The 24,215-nt window shown below is 42.5% G+C and overlaps 1 pseudogene; it reads left to right on the forward strand.

Annotated features, from left to right (window-relative positions):
• Positions 1–6,512: 6,512 nt before the first annotated feature.
• Positions 6,513–22,952, forward strand: LOC123645700 (annotated as a pseudogene).
• Positions 22,953–24,215: the final 1,263 nt, after the last annotated feature.

Raw genomic sequence — 24,215 nt, forward strand, 5'->3', positions numbered from 1 at the left:
TATATTAATATAAAATGATGTAGTATTTGCATATAACCTACGCATATCCTCCCATATATTTAAATCATCTCTAGATTACATATAATACCTAATGCAATGTAAATGCTACGTAAGTAGTTGATATACTGTATTGTTCAGGGAATAATGACAAGAAAAAAGTCTGTATGTGTTCAGTACAGGTGAAACTATCCTGTTTTTTTTTTTTCCCAAATATATCCAGTCTGCAGTTGGTTGAATCCATGGATGTGAAATCCACAGATATAGAAGGCCTGTGTATATATATGCACACACACACACACACACACACACACACACACACATACACACATTCTGTTGGTTCTGTTTCTTTGGAAAATCCTGACTAATGTAAGCACTTCACACACAGTATAATTTCTACAAAAACAGTATCATTATTCCTTTTTATAAAAAAGTTAAAAAAAATTTTTTTGAGGCAGGGTCTCACTCTTTTACCCAGGCTAGAGTGCAGTGGTGTCATCGTAGCTTTCTAAAACCTCAAACTCCTGGGCTCAAAAGATCCTCCTGCCTCAGCCTCTTGAGTAGGTGAGACTACAGGTACACACCACCATGCCCAGCTAATTTTTCTATTTTTTGTAGAGATGAGGGTCTCGTTCTTGCTCAGGATGGTCTCGAACTCCTGAGTTCAAGCTATCCTCCCGCCTCAGCCTTCCAGAGTGCTAGGATTACAGAGATGAGCCACCGTGCCCCACCAAAAAGTTAAAACTTTTGTATGAGAAAATAGGTCCAGAGAAATTTAGAAAAATATCCAAGGTGATTTCCATAGACCCCTTGCACAGCTAGTTAGTGGTGGAGCTGAGACTCAAAGAGTTTACCCTCCTTTCCACTGAGCTAGGATAGTTCCTGTATCATTATGTACTACATTAAGACATAGAAGCTCTAAATGCTTGAAGAATAGAGAATATGAGGTAGGTCTTGATGCCTTTATAGACTCACCTGGGAGGAGAGAGATGGTGAAGCACCTGCAGGGAGAGAACAGTGTTTAATTAAAGCCTCAGAGCAGGGCAGGAGCATACAGTGTCTGAGGCTTTGCATTGTCATGGGCAGATGTAGTATAAGTAAAAAAATCAAGGTATGGAACAGTATGAATATCACTGTTTTGTTAAATAAATATAAGCTATATATGTATATATAAATGTAATCAGTTATAAAAGTACATGTGTGTGCCTATGTGTGAGTGTGTGCATGTGTGTGCTCACAGGCACCCATGTGCACAGGTATGTAAGGAGACCTCGTCTATACCTATAGGTAAGAAAAGTAACCACTGTGCTTCCGAGGACTGAGCCCCCTTACCCCTGAGAGAGTGAACGCATTTGTGTGACTGATGGATTGTCCATTAAAATGCTTCATGCAAGTGTCACAAGGAATGTATTTTGTGGATGGCACTGAAAGAATCTTTTCTTTTTTTCATTTTGTTCCTTCCATAGTGTTTGCATTATTTTTTACCGTGTGCATGAATTACTTTTTGTAATAATTCTAAGAACTGGTTTAAATTAAAAATAAAGTGTACTTAATGCCACCGAATTTCACATTTAAAAATGGTTAAAATGGTAAATTATGTTATGCATATTTTACCACAATAGGAAGAAAGAAAGAAAGAAAGAAAGAAAGAGAAAGAGAGAGAGAAAGAAAGACAGAAAGAGAGAGAGAGAGAGAGAAAGAAAGGAAGAAAGAGAGAGAGAAAGAAAAAAAGAGAGGAGAGAGGAGGAAGGGAGAGGAGGGAAGGGAAGCAAACTTCATCAAGTACGGAACTAAAAGCAAATTTGTAAACATGGTCCTGCTTTTCCTGAGATGGTTCCACTGGTGAGGTGACACATGCTAAAAAGAAAAACATGCCACCTGGACAACTATAAAGAGCCCCATTAGGCAATGAAAGGCAAAACCAGCAACCTTTTTGACAGCATTTCTTGCTACCTTCCCACCTCCAAGTTGGTCCCAAGGTTGGGCTCACCGGGCCCTAGCCCGGCCTGCTGCACCCTCTGCAGAAACCTCCTCTCGGCTGGGCCTCAGCAGCTGCTCCCGGGAGCCAGGCCCGCAGCATAATCTGTCTGGAACTCTGCCCACATTGTTCTTTCACTCACTTTTCCATTAAAAACTGAGACAAAATAAAAATGTCCCAGACACCTGGGTCCCCAGCATTAGAACTGGCACCAGCAAACTTTTCCTGGCCAGGTGCCCACCTGAGTGCAGAGGAGGGAGGGAAGGGGGCAGGGTGCACACACTAGACCTTTGAGGACACGGACGCCAGGCTGAAGCGGCTTGTACTGCAGCCCTGCCAGAATAGTCCAGCAGAGCAGGGTCCCCATCCAGCCAGTCCTGCCTTAAACCTTCATGGCTTCACAGCAGGTGCTGATCCGACTCAGGCCCCCCCTCAGTCCTCTTCCCATGGCCCTCTCTGGGTGGGTCACACAGGACTTCTTTGCCCGTGGCTGTCACCCTCGCTGCTCCCCCTGCATGGAGGTGACCAGACTGGATGCAGACATTTTGACATAGCCTTCTTTTTTGATTGTGATAAAATAAACGTAACATAAAACTTACCACTTTAACCATTTTAAGTGTACATTTTAATGATGTTAAGTACATTCGCCATGTTGTGCTCAAGATGGCCTTTCGATGCAGGGGACATTTCAAGGCAGACCACTTGATGAATTAATTTTCCCCCAACTTTTTATTTTTAAAAATTTCAAAAGAACAGGGTGATGAACAATCATTCACCTAGAGTCTCCATTTGTGAGGGTTTTCCTCCATTCCTCCCTGTCTCCCTCCCTCCCCCACCTCACTGTGGCTAGTCGTGTGTTTCTGCTGAAGCATTTGAGACTAAGTCACAGGCATGGTGATGACAAGTCATTGTTCAATGCTTCTCCATGCGTCTCTTTTTTTAAAAAAATTATTTATTTATTTATTTTTTCCATGTATCTCTTAAAAACAAGCATATTCTTCAAAGCCCTCAAATTTGTTTGTTTTTACAGCTCAAAGATCGCATCCCATTTAGTTGAACTGTTTCCTTAGCACCTGTGAATCTAGAACACTCCCCGAGTCTTCGTGTGTGTGTTTGTTGTGCGTATGTATGTGTGTCTTTCTTGACATTGCCACTTCTGAAGAGCCAAGCACCGTTATTTTGCATAATATCCCTTGATTTCTTTTTGTCCGATTGTTTCATGTCCGGATTCAAGTTAAGTATTATCGGTAAGAAGGATACTGTCTTGACATTAAGTGGTGCACTGCAGTTTAATTCTGGTATTAACTGCCTGGAATTAGCACAGATCCTACCAGTAAAGGGCATAGTTTCCAAAGGGACTGCCTTCACTTCAGATGGAAGCTGCAGGTTCAGGGGGTCTCCAGGCCACAATAATGTACCACTACACACCGATGGTTAGAATGGCTAATTTTTAAAAATGATAATATTAAATGCTGATGAAGATGTAGAGCAACTGGAACTCTTATCCATTGCTAGTGGGAATGCAAAATGGTGCAGTCACTTTGAAAAAACAGTTTGCAGTTTCTGACGAAGTTAAACATACTCTCACCATATGACCCCACAGCCATGCTTCTAGGTATTTACCCAAGAAAAATACAAATTTATGTCCACATGAAAATACTGTAAACAAATGTAGATAGCAGCTTTATTCATAATTGCCCCAAACTGGAAACAACCCAAATATCATTCAACTAGTGAATAGAAAAAGAAATTGATACATCCATATGTGGGAGACCAAACTATGCCTCTTTGGCATAAGGATTGTTTTATGCTGATTATTTTGAGAGACTGCAGCCACAGAAGTAGCTGCAGTCTCTCAAAAAAAGTCCACCAAGGCTGGGCGCGGTGGCTCACGCCTGTAGTCCTAGCACTCTGGGAGGCCGAGGGGGGTGGATCGCTTGAGGTCAGGAGTTCGAGACCAGCCTCAGCAAGAGTGAGACCCCGTCTCTACTAAAAATAGAAAGAAATTATCTGGACGACTAAAAATATATACAGAAAAAATTAGCTGGACATGGTGGCACATGCCTGTAGTCCCAGCTACTCGGGAGGCTGAGGCAGTAGGATCGCTTGAGCCCAGGAGTTTGAGGTTGCTGTGAGCTAGGCTGATGCCATGGCACTCACTCTAGCCCGGGCAACAGAGCGAGACTCTGTCTCAAAAAAAAAAAAAAAAAAGTTCACCTAAAAAAGGAGAAGTTACCCTTTTGTAAGTGAAATTTATATCTATAAAGGAAATCTCCATTCGTTAAGGTAACTTCCTCTCTGAAATAGGAAGAGAAGGCTGACTTTACATTACTGGAGATTCTTATCAATGCAGAAGGCACTGGCTTAGACTTAAATCTGCAGACCAAATCTTGCTCTTGTTTGCCATACTTTTCCTGATCTCCTCCCCCAAACTGGCCTTCCCCCCATATCCTTCTTTCTTTGTTTTAAGGGATGATAGTATTTAAGCCTGAACTTAAATACACCTCTTTGAGATTTACTCATTTTTCCCTGGGTATCCTCTATGTATATATGAGGTAAGTGTGCTAATAAACTTCTGTTTGGGTTTTTTTTTTTCTCCTATAAATCTATCTTTTGTTACAGAACTAAGAAGCATACAGAGAAAATTATTTTCCCTCTCCTACACATATGATGAAATAATACATACCAATAAAAAAGAACAAACTATTGATAGATATAGGCAAAAATGTGGACTAAACTCAAATGCATTGTGCTCGCTGAAATAAGCCAGACCCAAAAGGCTATATGCTGTATGAGGATTTCATTTATATGACATTGTCAAAAAGGCAAAACGATAGGGACAAAGAAGCAATCGGTGGTTTCCCAGAGTTAAGGACTAGGGGAAAGGACTAATGACAAAGGGGCAGCACAAAGGAATTTTGAGGTTAATGAAATTGTTCTATATCTTCAATAGTGGTCAAAACTCAAAGAACTGCACCATAAAAAAGTGAACTTCCCTCATATGTAAATTTTAAACTAAATTTGAAAATTTTTTTTTAAAAAACACAAAAAAAGAAATGGTTCCTTTTTTAGCTTGATGATGTGCTGGATGTAACCTCTGGAGGAAGGGCAGCTATTTTGTCACTATGAGGAAGCCAAGTTGAAGACAAAGCTCATACACACAGGTGGCAAGGCAGACATGGTTGGTGAAAGAGCATGGGTATTCCAAATGTTATAGAGCCAATTGTTATTCAGTCTTGAGATACTATATATTCATATATATATATATAGATATATATACATATTCCTTTATAAACAATTTGGAGAGAACCGACATATCAACAATATTGAGTTCTTCCAATCCATGAACACAGACAGTATAATTCACTCTTTTAGTTCTCTTCTAAGAGTGAAGAAATTTTTCAAGAAAAATCCCTGGCAGACTGTCCTCATGTCTCATGAACTTGAATGGGTCACTAAGCCCTAAGCTAGTCATTGCCAAGAGAAGCAGTGTTGATATGACAAGCTTAGACCAATGTTTTTGGAACGTTGCCTTATGATCTATTAGTGGGCTGGGAAATCAAATTGAGTGGATCAGAATTATCATTAGAAAATGAAATAGAAGAAATGTATCAAAGCGTAATGCACATTATAAAGCTGAGTATTTATTAAGTTTTCTTTTCAGTTTTCTATAAAAATTACATAGAATACATGTGTGTACTAGGTTGCCATGTGAAATTTGTTTCTTTTTCTTTTTTTTTTTTTTGAGACAGAGTCTCACTCTGTTGCCCGGGCTAGAGTGCCATGGTGTCAGCCTTGCTCACAGCAACCTCAGACTCCTGGGCTCAAGCAATCCTCCTGCCTCAGCCTCCCGAGTAGCTGGGACCACAGGCATGTGCCACCATGGCTGGCTAATTTTTCTATATATATTTTTAGCTGTCCATATAACTTCTTTCTATGTTTAGTAGAGATGGGGTCTTGAACTCCTGAGCTCAAACGATCCGCCCACCTCGGCCTCCCAGAGTGCTAGGATTACAGGCGTGAGCCACCACGCCCGGCCTGAAATTTGTTTCTTACTCTGAGTCACAGCCTAAAATGTTTGTGATCTTAGATATAATTCTGCCCTGGAGATAGAGTCATCCTCTATAGTGAATTCTTATAACTGTATATTGCCTTGGCATCCATTTCGAATAAGTTGGACTTTCTCATGCTAGAAGCATAGCTCAGTCACCCTTGACACAGTTTCCAGTTCCTCCCAGTTCCTGGAGGTGGTCCCTCCAGATATCTGCCTTATGCAGCCTCTTCCTGGTTGGAAAGCTAAATACAACATACTTGACTCTCCCCATTGACCCCCACACCTGCATGAATTGAACAGATATGCTGCAGTGAATACCTCTCAGTCACTCCACGGAGCCCGTGCCTGCTTACTGTAAACCCACCAATTAGAACTCCCTGTGGGAAACCTGCTTAGGTAACACCTTGGACCTCAATAAAGGCTTTGCCCCATAGGTCTCTCTCTCTCTTTCTCTCTTGCATTCCACCCACTGGTTGATCGTGCATGTCCCAGATGGCTCTCCCCTTCCCATTGGCCCTGCGAGGTATGCTGCCCTCTTCTCTCTGGGATCTGTAAGTAACACACTGCTCCTGGTATTTCATGTGTTCTGTTGTATTGCCTGCTCTGTGTCTGAACCTAATTCTCCTCCTGGTCAGGGCTCTCCTTGACAGTGTCTATCTTGCTAGGAATACACAGGACACGGGTCAGACAAGAGCCTCAGGGCATCTGCCAGTATAAACAAGTTTCCTGTGAGAGGGACACTTGGTCACAGGTTGGACCCTTAGGCATTAGCCTGTCCTCCAGGATAAAGAAGTATCCTGTGAAAGGCACATTGTAAACATCCATGACCACCTGCCCTGGAGACCCAGAACTCCTGGTACCTCCTCTAGCCCTGCCCCACTCCATCTATGCAGAGCTAGAGTTTATAGCCACTCTCCTGAGAGAGACCTCAAGAACAAACTAGAGGAAAACATAACACCTTTTCTAATGGGTAGAGACCTAAACAAAACATGGGTCCCTTAAAAAGAGAGGAGTAATAGATGTTGAATACTCAAGCAACAGAGCTTGCTACAGCTCCTTTATTTTCCTTCCTTCACGGTGAATTCTTTCTTTCTGTTCTTCTAAACTCCAATTGATGAAAACATGTCATTTTGCCCCAGCTGAAGGATCACAGATATCCATGCAAAAGTAAGTCTTCTGTTGCTGTCTAATTAGGAGAAACAAAAATGAAAAGGAAAAACTATTGATTCTCTTTTGGAAATACAAAAGGAAAATAGGAACAGTAATCTCTGACAATAACTGCTAGACTCAAAAAAAAAAAACATCAGTTCTATATTTCAGATGGGTATGAAGAGGCAATTAATCTGACAAAACAGAGTATGTTTATACTCACCAGTGCAGTATCACCATACTGACACTATTGAAAAATTAAAACATATTGCACTAGGTCCCTGCTAATTGGTTTTGTAGGTCACAAGCCAAAGGTGATGAATGTAGTTTTGTGAATTCTCAGAATCAGAACCTTTGAAGATAAGAATGGAAATTTGTTGCTGAATTATCTTTCTTGGCACTTGCCCTATTACACCAAGTTCTTAAATCTTTGAGGCAATTTACAGACTAAGTTTCTATTAACTTACAATTCACAGTTTTGATGTAAGAATCACTTCTAAATGTCAGGAAATGAAGGCATTTCACAAACCTTAGAAACAGAAATTGCGTTGTAAAAAGCTTACAATCAAACATACAGGTAAATTTTTTAATATTCTCAGCTCAAAGAGCCTGGCCTGTGGTGTAGGGTGATATTCTGCCTGTGTGTTCCCTTTGGTACAAGGATGTCGAGTGATCTACATCACAGCTTCCCCCAGGAGACGAGCAGGCTGGATTCGACTAGACAACTCCCCAGATGAACACAATCTTAAATCTGTTTCTAATTGGGCCAAAGGTTTCTGCAACAAAGCCTTCTTTTTTCTTGGTTGTTTTCTTTACTGGAAAATTTACAAGACTCACACAACCACTTTATTGACTTGTATGTATGTAGAATAACCTTTCAGTTACATTCTTTGTATTACATCTGGTTATTAGGAGACAGTTATATATATTTTTTAATTTTTTGCTGAAGATCAGATTACTCATTTGGTAGTAATAGAGACATGTTTGTTTCGCATTCATACTAAATTAAAGAGGTAGGGGACAGGGATAAAAACCCAAAACAAAACAACCAACTCCAGGATCTATTTTTTAACTTCAAATAAAAATTCCCTTTTTTCCCTTCCATATTAATTCCTATGCCAGCTAACTTTTAGAAACTTACACATAAACTTTTACTTAAATTTAATATCATGTCACACTTTATCAATAGTAGAAAATGGGAAATTAATCTTTGATAGACAGATACTAACTAAGCATTTGCTGGATTTCATAGTAAATCTAAGGTATTTATCATTTCAAATGTCTTAAAACACTTTATGAAAACATTATAAAGTAACCATGCCTCTCTTCTGAATTGTCCTGTATGCTTGAGACATTTGAATAACTTTGCATTGCCTCAGTTAAATCTTGTAATATCTTCCCCCCGCAACCCCCAACCATTGAAACACCCTCCAAACCTCCAATCCACTGTTGTTTTTCTACCCTGGTAGGAGATTTGAAGTATGACCTCAGTGTAGCTTGGACTTAGGCCTTATAGACTTCTTTTAGCCCAGTTACAGTGCCTTTAAAATCACAGGATCACAAACCCAAATCTGGAATACTGTTGATTGTCAGAGTTAATGACATTTTTAGAGGTATTGGGCTCAACTGAGGGAGGAACTTAGGAACCAGAACAGTGAAGGGGGCATAAGTAGTAATAGTGGCTGCAATTTATTTGGTGCTTACCATGTCCATGGCACCAACAATATTGCAGGGTAGCAATGGCTGTCTATTTGGCATGTTAATTTCACTGCCAAAAGCCCCAATTGGCTTGGCTCCCTGTGGGCGTGGCTGGAGAGGCCAATGGGCAGCAGCTTTCATCTTCTCTCACTTTTGATTTTGTTTAGATTATCTTCCAAGTGTTTCTTCCTAGAAAGCCTTGAATTTTTGTCATGTTTGAGTTTTCTATTGTAGGAAAAATAGTAAATTGGCCATTGTAGCAGAGGGAAACAAGTTGGTGGTGGGAGTAAATAAAAGAAAATGAAGACAGCCCCAAACTGTGTAGCCCACAAGAAGATGACTCAAACTTTTGAAAAAACATGAACACGTGGGCTTCCTTTTTTTTTGGTGCAACTGCTGTTCATCAGCAATCTTCTCAACTTGCTGAGAATTGAGAGTGGGAGGAGTGGGCAAATCACATAGTGCAAATGAATACAGTAACATGCAGATGAGGTGATTAATTCTTCTTTCAAAGCAGAAGATACAAGTCCCAAGTGGGCAGCAATAATAACAATAATGATTTTTTTAGTTGAAAGAGGCAATATTAGCCAGGTGTGGGGACACATACCTATAATCCCAGCACTTTGGGAGGCCAAGGTAGGAAGATCCTCTGAGTCTAGGAGTTCAAGACCAGCCTGGGCAATATAGGGAGACTCTGTCTCTTAAGGAAAAGAAAGGCAAGATTATTTGCATTGTTGATGACAGGGGGTGGGAGACAGGAAACGTATACGGTGTCTTCACTTCCTGCCCAAGTTGTCTGTACAGAAACAGCAATTTTCCAGTCCTCTGTTCAGAATTCCATGGAGCAGAATGTGGAGATTTCTGGGCATTGGCTGAGCTTTCTTTCTAAGGTGAAGCATGAAAGTGAGGTAGAATTGAAAGTGTGGCAGAGCGGGTAAAGCACCGGGGCTTACACTAGAGCTCAAGGGGGCTCAGGATTCTGGCTGGAAAACACCATCATTGCCATTGAGGGAGGAGCAAAGCTCTGAATATGGAATGTGTACACAAAGCAAAAGGCTGCCTGCTGGGGTGGAAAGCCAATAGGCTTTGGTGCCAGTAAACACTGTGTTGGAATCTCTACCAAGTATAATCATGTACTGCTTAACAACGGGGACATGTATGTTCTGAGAAATGCATTGTTAGGTGATTTCATTGTTGTGCAAGCATCACAGAGTGTACTTACACAAACCTAGATGATATAGTCTACCACACACCTATGCTGGCTATATGATATAGTCTATTGCTCGTAGGCTACAAACCTGTATAGCATGTTACTGTACTGAAAACTGCTGGCAATTATAACACAATGGTAAGAATTCGTGTATCTAAAGATAGAAAAAGTACATAAAAATATAGTATAAAAGACAAAAAAAAGATAGTATACCTGTGTAGGGCACCTACCATGAATGGAGCTTGTAGGAGTGAAAGTTACTCTGGGTGAGTCAGTGAGTGAGTGCCCAGTGAATGTGATGGCCTAGGAGATTATGTATGCTACTATAGACTTTATAAACACTGTACACTTAGGCTACACTAAATTTATTAAAACTTTCTTTTAAATAAAATGGGAAAACATATCATGCTCATGGATAGGTAGAATCAACATAGTTAAAATGTCCATGCCACCCAAAGTAATTGACAAATTCAGTGCAATCCCCATCAAGTTACCAAAGTCATACTTCACAGATCTACAAAAAATAATTCTATGCTTTGTTTGGAACCAGAAAAGTGCCCAAATAGCCAAATCATTCAAAAGCAAAAAGAACAAATCTGGAAGCCTCACATTACCAGACTTCAAACTATACTACAAGGATATAGTAACCAAAACAGTATGGTATTGGCACAAAAGTAGAGACATAGACCAGCGGAACTGAACAGGGAACCCAGATATATAAAACTATCTACCTACAATCAGCTGATCTTTGACAAAGCTGTCAACAATGTACACTGGGGTTAAGAAGACCTATTCAATAAATGGTGCTGGGAAAATTGGATGGCCACATGCAGAAGAATGAAACAGGACCCCTATCTCTCACCACTCACAAAAACTAATTCAAGGTGGATAAAAGACTTAGATCTAAGGCATGAAACCATAAGAATTCTTGAGGAAAATGTTGGAAACTCTTCTAGATATTAGCATAGGAAAAGGATTTATGACCAAGACCCCAGTGGCAATCATGGCAAGCACAAAAATTAATAAATGGGATTTGATTAAATAAAAAGCTTCTGAACAGCCAAAGAAACAATCAACAGAACAAATAAACAACCAACAGAATGGGAGAAAATATTTGCAAGCTACACATCTGATAAAGGGCTAATAACCAGAATTTACAAGGTACTCAAGCAAATCAGCAAGAAAAAAAACAAACAACCCTATTAAGAAGTGGGCAAAAGACAGGAACAGAAGGCTCTCAAAAGAAGAAAGATAAATGGCTACTACACATATGAAAAAATGCTCAACGTTGTCACTAGTCTTCAGGGAAATGCAAATGAAAACCACAATGAGATATCACTTTACTCCAGTTAGAATGGCTTTTATTAAAAAGTCCAAAAATAATAGATGTTGGCATGGATGCAGGGACAAAGGAATGCTTATACATTGTTGGTGGGACTGCAAACTGGTACAACCTCTATGGAAAACAGTATGGAGATTCCTCAAAGAACTAAAAGTAGACCTACCATTTGATCCAGCAACCCCACTACTAGGTATTCGCCCAAAGGAAAAGAAGATCTTCCAGCAAAAAGACACCTATGGTTGAATGTTTATAGCAGCACAATTCACAATTGCAAAGATGTGGAATCAACCCAAGTGTCCATCAATTCATGAGTGGATTAATAAAATGTGGTATATGTATACCATGGAGTACTACTCAGCCATAAAAAAGATGAATTAATACCTTTTGCAATAATCTGGATGGAAACGGAGACCATTCCTCTAAGTTAAGTATCTCAAAAATGGAAAAACAAGCACCATGTATTCTCACTATTAAATTGCAACTAACCAATGAGCACACCTGTGCACAGAGGGAAGTAAAACTCAGTGGAAATCAAGCAGGGAGAGGGGAAGGAGGGGAGGGAAATAAACCAACCTAATGGATACTATGAACACTATTTGGGTAACAGGCACTCCTATAGCTGGGACTCAAGCATTGCAAAAATGATCCATGTAACCTAAAACATTTGTATCCCCTTAATATTTTGAAATTAAGTTTTTTTTCTTCCCAGCTCCCAGAACCTATTGTTTATAAATTACCCATTCTCAGGTATTCCATTATAGCAGCAGAAAACAGACTAAGGCTGTGCTCCAGAATTACAGTACAAAATGTGCCCTCGAGCTGACATTGGCATTCACGAGGTTTTTGCTCATGATGCCTGTGCATGGTTACTTCCCATTTTACAGAGCTATTCTTACTAAATATATGCTCTGCTCTGTGTGTCCCTGCTGCCGAAGATGTGTGTTTAAAGTCAAGAAGCATATGAACAAGTTTTTAAATTGCACAATTAAAGAAAGAAATTATTATTTAAAATATTTCTCCTTCTAATTTTGTTTTCTTAAAAGACACTGCTTTAGTCTCCTCTCTCAAATTACTTCTTCTCCTCTGAAACTCAGTTTCTTCTTTTGTATAATCGGAGATAAAGATCATTACCTTGCTTGATACATATTAGATTCTAAATAAACAGTAGCTATAATAATGACAAAGACAGTACAGGCTTTGTGAGGCTGAAGGCTTTCAAAAGCAGAACATACAGAATTGACAAGTGCTGCTGCTCTCTATAGAACAGAGAACTTTCTTCATAGACAGCAAAAGTGAAAGCAGACTTGCCTTCCATAACAACTGTACTGTTAATGACTTCTCAGCACAATGGTTTTGAAAAGTCTTACCAGTTTTTGGACATTGCCCTTTTTTTGGCTATAACACATTTTAACCCCAAACACAGTAACTGTACACTCTATAAGAAATATTATTTTGCAATGATGGCTTTAGACAAAGACACACTCATTAATTCATTTGACATAACAATTTCTAGTCAGATAACATCACCACGTGCCATGTTCAGACAAAGCTAGACATTTTGCTTTGCGTAAGCAAGCCAAGCAAGAGGGATGAATGGGTAGCATCTTCTAGGATTCTTCAGCCTCATTATGCATGTATATTGTTACTATATGTTTCAAAGTAGCCTTTCTTTAGCCTTAAATGTGTTTTCCTGTGGCATAATCTTATTTTTATGTGCATTCAGATAACCATGAGCCACAAAAGGTTGAAAAATATGTATAAAAATGGTTAAAAAGAAAGAATGCACATACCAAAGGATGATTCTCACCCACTTTCAAGACTTCTTTCTCGATGGGTGACTAAAATAAACCTTCATTAATTTGCATTCTCTATACAGTTTCTACTTACTTTCAATTTATGCTCTATCCTTATTTAAACTTGCTTTCAATGGCCAGTTGATATATTGTTCTATTTGTGGAAATTGCTTAGGTGCTTTGTTTGGGTTGAGGTAGAAAACATCAAAATCTTCCCATTAAAATTCATAGAATTTTTTTTTTTAATGTAACGGATTCCCACAGCATCAGGGTTTACAGGAATGAGTTCAAGTCATTAAGGGAAGGATAGATTGGAGAGTTAAAGGAAAAGATTTATGCTTGGCATGTGATATGTTCCATCAATTCCAAGTACTAGAAAGCCTTTAAAAAGAAAAAGAACACATATTAATAGTGTCTCTTGACCTTGGTCAAGGCACCACATTCTGGTATTCTTCCTACCTCATTCATGTTCTAGTCCTTCCCAATCTCTTATGTACTCTCTTCCTGCTTGTTGTGACCTCTAAACGTGAGGACCCCAGGCAGTGGTGTGCTATAAATATTTAACACCTGGTTCTATGGGGGGAAACCTTGATGTGTAGTGTTTGGCAATTTTCATGGTGCAGACATTTCTGCTGTGGCTGATTTCAAGCTATTAACATGATGAGACTGAATGGGGAGTTGGGAAGAGACGTGCTCTGTCAGTACTCACTAGCAGTCTAGAGCCAGCTCCAGCTCACCACTGGTCCTAGGCCTTAGTGATCAGTCCTTTTCTTTATTTATAGTCATTCCCTAGGTGATCTTACCAAATTCCATGGCTTTAAATACCATGTGTACGCTGATGAATCCCAAATTGGATCTTATGCCAATCTATTCCAGTTGCACATATTCATATCCAGTTGTCAACTTGGCATCTCCATTTGGATGTCTAATAGGCATGTGAAATTTAACAAGAACAAAACAGAACTCTTAATTTCATCCCTGCTTGCCTCTAAGTTTTCCCCATGTCTTAGTAGATGGCATCAGCATTCACCCAATCACTTAATTCTAAACCTTTCTATTTGTTAGCAGATCTTATTAACTGTTTGTGTATTTATTTATTTATTTTCTTCAGAGAAGGGGGTCTTGCTCTGTTGCCCATGCTGGTCTTGAACTCCTGGCCTTAGGTGATCCTCCCACCTCATTCTCTGGAGTAGCTGGGATTACAGGTATGAGCCATTGCATCTGGCAGCTGTGCCTTTAAAATTTATCTCAACTCACACTTATACTTATCCACCACACCCATCCTTGCCAGGTCACCTAAGCATGATTTCTCTTCTGTGGTAGCATCCCTGTCTCCATTCTGTCCCTCTATAATCAATTCTCTACAAGCAGCCAAAGTGAGCCTTTAAAATGTAAATCACATCCCATCACACCCTTGCTTAAAATTCCCCAATTAGCTTTTTTTTTCTGAGACAGAGTCTCACTCTGTTGCCCTGGCTAGAGTGCCATGGCGTCAGCCTAGCCCACAGCAACCTCAAACTCCTGGGCTCAAGCAATCCTACTGCCTCAGCCTCCCGAGTAGCTGGGACTACAGGCATGTGCCACCATGCCCGGCTAATTTTTTCTCTATATATTTTTAGTTGTCCAGCTAATTTCTTTCTATTTTTTTTTTTTTTTTAGTAGAGACGGGGTCTTGCTCTTGCTCAGGCTGGTCTCAAACTCCTGACCTTGAGCGATCCTCCTGCCTCGGCCTCCCAGAGTGCTAGGATTACAGGTATGAGCCACCGCGCCTGGCCCCAATTAGCTTTTGATCATATTCAGAATAAAATTCAAACCCTGTCACCTCCCCTAAGCCTCTGTGACTTCATTTGGCTGTGCTATCTCTTTGATTTTGGCTCTTCCTTCTGCTGTTGCTTACCCTGCTCGAGCCACACTAGCCCACTTGTCATTATCAACACACCCAGCTTGTTCCAGCCTCTGGATATTTGCGTTTTCCCCCCTCTGCCTGGAAATCTCTCCCCAAAGCCTCTGCTCTGGTTTGAATGTTCTTGCCAAAGTGCATGTTGGAATTTAATGGCCAGTGTAATGGGAGGTGGGGCCTTTAAGAGGGGATTAGGCCGTGAGGGCTCTGCCTTCATGACAGGATTAATGCCATTATCGTTAGGTCTGGGTGGAGGGCAAATAGGTGGCAAGGCAGGTAGAGGTAGTGGCCAAAGGTGGAGAGCAGGAACAAATTAGAATGCAGAAAAGGAACTGCAATATCCGATATTTGTGGGTAGAGATATTTCCCTACATGAAACATGCACAGTGAGGAGGTCCTAGTGACCTTAACTGACCTGGGGCTCATTGCCATCTAAGTAGCATTATGGTTTTGACCCCTGGTAGGGTCTTTGTGAAGGATTCTGGGAAGATGCATATGTAAAAAGGAAACTGTTATATAACCCCAACCTGTCAATCACCCAAAGGTAGGAAATGGCAACCAATCCCACCCAGGAGAGAGCCGGGACAAACTAGTGAACATATAAAAGACAGTGTGTGCTAAGACTTCAGGGTCTTCTCCACTTGCAGAGAATGACCCGTCTCTCCCTCTGAGATGTACTTTTCACTTTGCAATAAACACTGCATGTGTGAGATCGCTTTGTATTAGTGATCACTCCGTCACTGGCTCGACTCAGTACCAGTACTGATTCCTGACACTGGGAAATGAGGACCAGGGAACACAGAGACAGACCTAGCATCATCACAGGAGTGAGTTAGTTATCTCAGAAATGGGTTTCTGAGGAAAAGGATGAGTCCTGACCACTTCTCTCTCTCTCGTCTTACGTCCTTGCCTTCTTGCACCTTCTGCTTGTTCTTCCACCGTGGAATGACCCTCACTAGATGGCCTAGCAGATGCTGAGGCCCTGCCCTTGGACTTCTCAGCAAGAACCACGAGCCATCTGTAGTCTCAGCCACTCTGGAGGCTGAGGGGGGAGGGTTGCTTGAGCCCAGGAGTTGGAGGCTGTAGTGAGCTATGATCGCACCACCGCACCACTGCACTCCTGCCTGGGTGACAGAGCGAGACCCTATATCTAAAAAAAGAACCACAAGCCAAACAAACTTCTATTGCTTAGAAATTAGAACAGCCTAAGATATTCTGTTATAGCAGAAAACAGACTAAGGCAGCCTCTATCGCATACCTTCACATCATTCACCTCACTCAAGTCTTTACTCAAATATTACCTCTTAAGAGAGGCTTTCCTTGACTGCCACACCCCAAAGAGTTCTTCTTGTTCCCCCCATCAGCCCCATACCTCTCTATCTTCTTTCCATGCTTATGTTTTCTTCATAGCACTTGTCTCTATCTGATGCATATTACTTATTTGTTTCCATGAATGCAGGCATTTGTTATGTTGAGTGCTATATTCTCAGCATCTATAAAAGTACCTTGCACAGTAGGTGCCTAATACATACTTGATGAATGAATAAATATAATGAGAAGTGAAAGCATCTATTTTCACACAGCTTACTGTCTGTATCAGGGGCTGGCAAACTTTTCCTGTAAAGGGACAAATAGTATAATAACTATTTTAGGCTTTGTGGCTCTACAGTCTCTGTTACAACTACTTAACACTGTGTTCACAGTATGAAAGCAGTCACAGGCAACAATTAAAAGGATGAATGTGGCCATGCTCCAATAAAACTTTATTTATAAAAACAGGCCATGGGCCAGATTTGGGCTGTAGCTTGCAGACCCCGGTCTGGATGAAAGTGACTGTGCTCTTTGGCTATCTTCATTAACATGACCCTACTCCACCATCTTCATCAGGTGGCTTTTCCATTCCAGGAAACTCGCTCAGGATTATAAAAATTGCAAATATCTTTGGAAAAAACCATTTGAATGAACATCAGACTGTGTTACCTTTCATTGACTAGTGAGTTTTTTCTCCAAGATTCTTTACAATTCCTACCTCAAAGCTCTTGCCTTGCTGTGTCCACTGATTCTAAACTATTATGTGTCAAGCTCCTGCATTGAAAGACTTGCCTTCAACCACACCTCTAATCTCATCAATATTCCAACTTTTCTTTCCCTGCTCAGCTGCTGAGGTGGCCAAGGTGGTGGTCTCCCTCTGTGTGGTGAGCAATTAACCTCAGTATTGTCTGCTGAAATTTTCAAGGGGTCAGCCATAATGAAGGGCAAACCCAGAGGAAATCATCATGTTGTTTCTGTTGCTTTTGTGATTATGATTCCTTGCCTTCCAAATTAAAGGACAAAATCATTCATTCATTGATTCACCCATTTGTTTATTCATTAACAGATACGTATTAAGAGACTATTACACATTTGCTCTCATACCAGCTAGTCTTGATAGGGGTGTGTAAATAAAACCCAGGCAACTTTGCTCTTTGTAAATATGATAGAAAAAGGAAACCTTTTTCTCCTATGATTAATGACTTTCATGTTTACTTTTTTCAATTTCAAAAAATTGTGTCACCAGGGATTTTCACAGCGAAAGAAAAATTTAGTCATTAAAAACGAGGGCTTCTTGGTTTCTCCAGTCTCCTAAATTCACTGATCTATGAGTTTGCAACTCATAGTACATCTGACCAAGAATTTTCTGGAGGAGTGCCAGGCACGGCTGAAACAGCAATCTTTTGACCATAACTACTGGGGGAAAGAGCAGCCCTCACCGTAATCATCGTTCATAAAAACTCTGGAATTTACTTGCACAAAGACCTCATTGAGAGCTGACAGGTCTGCTACAGCCATTCCTTTATTCCCCAGAAGGACGCGTCAGAAAAACTAGCCGCCCTCCTTGTGCCATTTCTGCAGAGGGAGTGTTCAAAAGTCTGTGCCTGGGGTAGTCAGCAGGCCTGGCTTCCCAAGTGGGTGGAGGCGGCATGCGGTCCTGGGGAGAGAGCCCAAGACTGGAGTCAGAGGCTAACTCTGCCAACTGAGACACGTCACGGAGCCACCCAGGGCCTCCATGTCCTTGTCTTGGAAAAGCACATGGGGAAAAAATAGCATCTCACCTACAGGAGGCTTGTGTTAACCAGCTGGGAAAAAAAAAAAAAAAAAGAAACGACATGAAATTGTTGTGTAAATCAAAAGCTTTTCACAAATATCACTCATTGTTATTATTTCATTAAGGCAGTGGTTAGACTTGCCATTTTATCAGTTTTACAAAAGACCACCCTCCCAACCACACCTCCCAAAGTCTTTCCTGTAGTGCCAGGATTTCTGTCAATAGAAATGCAATCTTTATTTATCCTCTTCTTGTTTGGACTCTTTTAAAATGCAAGCACCTCCCAGAAGGCATGATACATCAAAGTAATCCATACTGAAACAGATGTGGCTTTCTCAAACGCTTTGTGTCTCTCAGGAGGGATCAGGTGACTAAGGATGGATAATGAAATAAGGTTACCAAAAAGTTGGGAAAAGTCATTTTAAAAAGCAGGAATGCACACAGAATAATAGAATTGAAACAGCCTTGCAGATTTAAAGGATTAATGGTTTTTGAAGTGTAGTCTTGGCAGGTCCCTCTTATATAAAACAGAAAAAAAATCAAAGCTAGAGTGGGAGTTCCAGAGTCCCACCTGCCATGGATGCCTCTACAACCCACAGGCCCCTCTGCAAAATCCCTGGGCTCTGAGGAACACAGCTTGAAAACCTCTGCTGGCTTAGCCTCCGCATCGTACAGCAGATGCAAAGTGACCTCCCAGAAGAAAGATGGAAATATCGCCACTTTCTTAATCTAGTGCTCATGGCTCTGCATAAGAACACATTAATAATAATGAATGTTTATTGAGATCTTACTATATGCCAGGCTCTTGACTAAATCACATGCATTACCTTATTTAATTTCTAAAACAATCCTATGGGGTAGGTACTAGTTTCCTTCCCATTTTACAGATGAGGAAACCAAGGCTTAGAGAAGGTAAGAACCTTGGTAAGAAACTGACACTGAGGCCAGTGTGGCTGTAGGGCTGATACTCTTAACTGCATCCTATCTTCCCTCCTGTCATATTGGTTTTGAAGAAAACTGTCATTGTCTCTTATTATCACAGATGTCATCTGGAATTTCTTTAGATTATAGATTTCGGTTTCAATAGAGACTTGTCTGCAACCCACATTGTTTTCAGTCTGGATTGATATTTTAAAAGAGGAAGAAAGAGTTAGAATTAAAATAGAAAGTTCTTTTATGGATGTAGCAAGTAAATGAGCATATAGTCTTAGGCACATGATGAGGTTCTATTTTCCTCCTATGTTGCCAACTGTGGGTCATTTTTTTTTTCTTTTCAATCCTAGCATAAACTTACTGAATAAAAGAAGATATACTGCAACTAAGAAAATATCCCATCTTAAAATCTGAAATTCAGATGGGAGAATTACTCCACAAAGCAAAATAACATTGAGTGCTATTAGTGGAAAAACACACAAACAAACCAACCTGAAACTTAGTTCATCATGGAAACTTTTAAATGATCTGTAACACAGAAAAAGAGAAGAAAGGAAACCAAATGAATAAAGACATTCTTCTTCTTTCAGTTGAAACGGCGCCAGAGAGAACTGAAAAATATTTGAGCCTCTCATTAGCAGTAACAGATACCCATTTTTGTATTAGTCACTAGCAAAGTCATCATTCGCTTGGTTTTAACAGCTACAGAATTATGAAATGATAGTGCTTAAGACTCTGAAAATTCTGCTCGAAGATAAGCCAGCCTCTCTTAGAGATAGAAAGATGGAAAAATGGGGCAACTGACAGGCAGGCAGCTCATGCTGCTTTTATGGGTTGTTTGTCTCATTCCTGTCCTTTTGCAAGAGCTTTTTGTATATTACAGACACTGACACTTGGCTTTGCATTACAAATTTTTTCGAACCATATTTTTTGGTCAGCTGATTTTGTACCTAGCCCATTTTCCAGATAAGGGATTTTTATTTGTTTATGTTAAAATATTTCTGACTTTTTAAAAAAAGTTTCTGGGGATTACAGTCTCCATTAAGAAGGTATTTCTCTATAATCCTATATTGATTGTATTATAATGTCTTGTAATGTGCCCCGACCCTTACTGTTCTTTTTCATACATTCTTGGCTATTTCTGGGCATGTATTCTTCCATAACAATTAAAAAAATCTTTTGCCGCCTGGACTCCTACATTGGAGCTGGAGGCAGGGAACATGTGGGAAGAGGAGGGCAGGTGCCTTTGAGAAAACAGGCACTGCCCTGATGGCCCTCTCCCCTGCCCCCTGCAGGAAGGAGCCGCTTGTACCCACTCATGGGGCAGGGGGCAGCAGTGTTTTTTATATATGTGTGTGTATAGGAATATATATATATACACACACATATATATATTTTTTTAAGCTCTGAGCTGTCAACAAGACGTTTCCTACCAAAAAAAATTTTTGTTGGAAGAAACCACAAACCTACTTCACTGAACCAAGTTTAAGACATACTATGATCACCTGGAATTTCCTTTGGAATATTTGTATAGCAAAGTGAGCAGTTTTACTCTGCAGGACAGCAGAGAAATGGGGCAGTGATTGGTGGGGATGAACATTTTTTTTTTTTAAAGATGAGAAATACAGCATATGCAGTGGAAAGATAAAAATTGACGGTACAGCAGCAAGATGGGGACAATTGCAGGAGCGATGCCTTTGTGTAGATGAGAAGGTATCTGGTGAGTATCTGATGCACCTCCCAAGCAACGCATCATAAGTTGAAAATATCCTAAGTTGAAAACTGATTTAATACACCCAAACCAGCCTAACAGGCCCAGAGCACAGGCCGTGGGGCGCGAGAGTCCGGGGCCTGAGCCCCTGCGCTTCCTGCCTGAGCTTTAGCTCTCAAGAGGAAGCAGCCCAGAATGTTCACCATGGGCATTGTCACCGTGGGCAACAAGATGGAGTTCAGCTGAGAGATGAAGTGGAAAGGGAAGCACCTATTTGATTTGGTGTGCTGGGCGCTGGGACTCAGAGAAAGCTGGTTCTTTGCACTGCAGTACACAAGGACACCAATGGCCTGGCTCGAAATGGACAAGAAGATGCTGGATCATGATGTTTCAAAGGAAGAACCAGTCACCTTTCACTTCCTGGCCAAATTTTATCCTGAGAATGCCGAGGAAGAGCTAGTTCAGGAGATCATGCAACATTTATTATTCTTGCAGGTAAAGATGCAGATTATTTTATTTTATTTTTTATTTTAATTTAATTTTTTACTTTGAGACAACATGATACTCTGTCACTCGGGCTGGAGCATGATCATAGCTCATTGTAGCCTCCAACTCCTGAGCTCAAGCCATCCTCTTGGCTCAGCCTCCGCAGTGGCCAGGAGTGCAGGAGCCCCCCACCACGCCTGGCTATCTAAGACGCAAATTTTAGATGAAAAGATCTACTGCCCTCCCGAGGCTTCTGTGCTTCTGACTTGTTATGCCATCCAGGTCAGGTAAGGTGACTAAACCCCTCTGTTCACAAGCGGGGATTTTTGACCCAAGAAGAATTTTGCTTCCAGAAAGGGTAATAAATCTGCATCAAATGATTCCGCAATGTGGGAGGAGAGAATTGCTGCCTGGTATGCAGAGCACCGAGGCCGAGCCAGGGATGAAGGTGATATGGGATATTTGAAGATAGCTCAGGACCTGGAGATGGGCAGTGCCAGCTACTTTGCAATCTGGAATAAAAAGAGCACGGAGCTGCTGCTTGGAGTGCGTGCTCTGGGGCTTCACATCCACCACCCTGAGAACAGACTGACCCCCAAGATCTTCCCGTGGCATGAAATCTCAAACATCTCATACAATGACAAGAAGTTTACTATTGAACCGCTGGATAAGAAAACTGAAGTCTTCAAATTTAGCTTCTCAAAGCTTCACATTAATACGCTGATCCTCCAGCTCTGTATCGGGGACCATGTCCTATCCATGTAGAGAGGGAAGGCCCATTCTTTGGCAGTTCAGCAGATGGTAAACCCAGGCCGGGGAGGAGAAGGCCAGAAAGCAGAGGGAGCAGCAGCGCCTGGTGGGAGAGAAGTAGGTTAGGGGGGAGGCCGAACACAGGAGGGGTGAGTTGGAGAAGGCTGCTGCTCAGGAAAGGAGAAGCAACCACGGCCAGGGAAGACCAATGCGGGCTGAGGACTTGGCCGACCTGTTGGCTATAAAGACCCAGATCACCAAGGAGGGAGCAAAACTCCTGGTGCAGAAGGCCACAGAGACCGAGACGGAGATGCTCCGCATCCAGGCCACGGCCGTTCACACGGAAGAGGAGAAGCGCCTGATGGAGCAGACAGTGCTGGAGGCTGAGGTGCCGGCACTGAGGTTGGTAGAGGAGTCAGGGAGGAGGGACAAGGAGGCAGATCAGCTGAAGCAGGACCTGCAGGAAGCCAGGCAGAGCCAAGGGCTGAGAGAAAGCACCTGGAAATTGCCCCCAAGCCCATGCACCCACCCATGAACCTAATTCCAGCATTCGTATCTCCTGGTATACCAAGCTTCAATCTCATTGCTAACAGTCTGTCCCTGAACCTCAAGGATTAAAGCGCTTTCCATGGAGAGAGAGAAGGAAAAAGTGGAATTTGTGGAGAAGAGCTGGCATCTGCAGGAGCAGCTCAGTGAACTCAAGACAGAGGTTGAGGGCTTGAGACTAAGAGAGGGGACTGGCTTTGGACATTCTGCACCACGAGAACTCTGGCTGGGGCAGCAGCAGCAAGCACAGTACCGTTAAAAAGCTCACTGTGCACAGCACCAAGTCCCAAGTGGCCTTTTTGAAGAGCCCTAGCAGGTGACCCAGCCACCCCTGGACCTGCCACTTCTGCTGCTCCTGGCACCAGTGCAATGGGCCAAACACCATGTGAGCCACGGGTCGGGGGCGCTGGCTGGGAGCTTCTGTGGAGCCCCCAGACTTTCCCCAGCTGCGTGGAGAGACCAACCCCTTGATGTGCAGTTGCCTTGAACTATGACCCTGCAGAGCTTTCATCCATGGCGCTCTAGTTCTCCTGACCTGAGTCTCTATTTGTCTTCTTTTGTCCAGTGTTTGGCCCCCCGTGTCCCTAGTCCAAGGCACCCCGTGTGTGTGTCTTCCTGTCCAGTGCTGGCCTCCACTGCCCAGTCTGGGAAATGTGTAGGGAGTGAAGTACAGAGGCCCCTGGAGGCAGGGAGGCTGGTGCCAGGGTTCCGGTACACCCGTCCCCTCCATCGGTGAGGACGCAGCATGCAGCAAAAAAGCCCATCTGGCTGAGCCCAGGCTCCGAGCGGCCTCCCTGCTGCGCATCGTGGCGGAGATTGCCTGCAGCTCCTGACAGGCAAAGTGATGAGCCTCCGCCAGGCACCCCGCTGCCAGCTGGTGGGGAACAGGCAGAGCAGCTGTGCCTGGGGAGCGACTTTAGGCAGAAGCTGCGATGGTGGACCTGGGAGGCAAGGAGAGCCGTGCAGGGAGCTGACAGTACAGAGCACTCGCTGCCCTGCCCCGGCCACCCCAGACCATGGTCTGAAAGGCAGGCGCCAGCCACAGCTGTCCTCCCTCCCCCTTTCCTCTGCGGCCTTAGCCTCTCCTGCCTGTGGGGCTGGGGCACTCCCGGGTCATGCTCTAGTCAGCACCTGGATCCTGACTGTGACTGGGGGCTCCGTGGGCTCTGAGGCCCCACAGGTACTGGTCGCTGGCCCAAGCGCTGAGCTCCACAGGCCCTACTCTGTGTCTTGGATCTGCGTCATCTACCCTCCTGGCCACGTGCCAGCGAGCCCTTCCCAACCCACTGCTGTCCCTGGGCCTCGTTTCGCTGTGGCCCTCAGCCTCTGGAGGGCTCTGTACTTTATATTCCCTCCGGCCCCAGTGGGGTCCCTTTGTGCCCCTCCCAGCACCAGCCGGATGCAAGCGTCCACTCCCAGGCTGGCTTGCGACTCCCCTCTGGGCTGCAGCAGTGGGTCACAGAACCACCCTCTGGGGCTCACTCCCTCTCTTGGCCCGGGGCCACCTTCTTGCCCTTTCTGTTCTCCACTGCTGGTGTTGCTGCTGCGGCAGATCCTCCCAGCTGGGCTGTTACACGGAGCAG

This window comes from Lemur catta, chromosome 10 (genome assembly GCF_020740605.2).
Source record: "Lemur catta isolate mLemCat1 chromosome 10, mLemCat1.pri, whole genome shotgun sequence".
Taxonomy (NCBI): Eukaryota; Metazoa; Chordata; class Mammalia; order Primates; family Lemuridae; genus Lemur; species Lemur catta.